The 967-nt window shown below is 46.8% G+C and overlaps 1 pseudogene across 1 annotated transcript; it reads left to right on the top strand.

Annotated features, from left to right (window-relative positions):
• The first annotated feature begins 357 nt into the window (after positions 1 to 357).
• On the top strand, positions 358 to 704 carry LOC309338648 (large ribosomal subunit protein eL43 pseudogene; annotated as a pseudogene). Its single transcript has one exon. The product of its transcript is annotated as a large ribosomal subunit protein eL43 pseudogene (transcript).
• Positions 705 to 967: the final 263 nt, after the last annotated feature.

The following is a 967-nucleotide window of genomic DNA, read 5'->3' as shown; positions in this document are numbered from 1 at the left end:
TTCCCTCTGTGGCCCCCTAGTCTTGTGCCGTGTGTTATTTTCACCTGTGGCCCCCTTGGAATACCCCACTTTCCCTTTGAACCTCAAGGCCTCACAGAACTGGACCAAATCTGCAGGTGGTGGGTGCCATCTTAGAAGAGGCATCTCCTCCACCCCCTTATTTTCTAGGAATTTCCTAGGTAGGAATTATTTTCTAAGATGGTTCCTGCTGCAACAAGTATGGTTGTCATCCAGACAAAATGAAGTATGAAGTTAAGATGAGCAGAAAGGGATTGTGGGGGGAATCATAGATCTTGTCACAGAACCATTTAGCTCGCTCTCCCTGCGGCCTGCGGTGGTAACAAGATGGCCAAATGAACCAAGAATGTTGAGATTGTGGGTAAAAATGGTACCCAATACGGCGCTTCCCTGAAGAAAAAGGTGAAGAAGATTGAAATTAGCCAGCATGCTAAATATACTTGCTCCTTCTGTGGCAAGACCAAAATGAAGAGGAAAGCTGTGGGTATCTGGCACTGTGGCTTTTGTATGAAAACAATAGCTGGTGGCGCCTGGACATACACCACCACTTCAGCGGTGATGGTGAAATCTGCCATCAGAAGACTGAAGGAGTTAAAAGACCAGTAGAAGCATATTTTTGTTCCACTGTTACTCTTCCTCTACAGTTCACGTCCTTATTGTCAATTAAAGGTGGTTGTGACTCTTGAGAGTCCCATGAACTGCAAGAAGATCAAACCTATCCATTCTTAAGGAAATCAGCCCTGAGTGCTCACTGGAAGGACAGATCCTAAAGCTGAGGCTCCAATACTTTGGCCACCTCATGAGAAGAGAAGACTCCCTGGAAAAGACCCTGATGTTGGGAAAGATGGAGGGCATAAGGAGAAGGGGACGACAGAGGACGAGATGGTTGGACAGTGTTCTCGAAGCTACCAGCATGAGTTTGACCAAAGTGCGGGAGGCAGTGGAAGAC

Source organism: Podarcis erhardii (genome assembly GCF_964252035.2).
Source record: "Podarcis erhardii genome assembly, chromosome: 3".
NCBI classification, from domain to species: Eukaryota; Metazoa; Chordata; class Lepidosauria; order Squamata; family Lacertidae; genus Podarcis; species Podarcis erhardii.
Note: the sequence above shows the minus strand (reverse complement) of the source record. Positions and strands in the feature narration are given on the sequence as shown.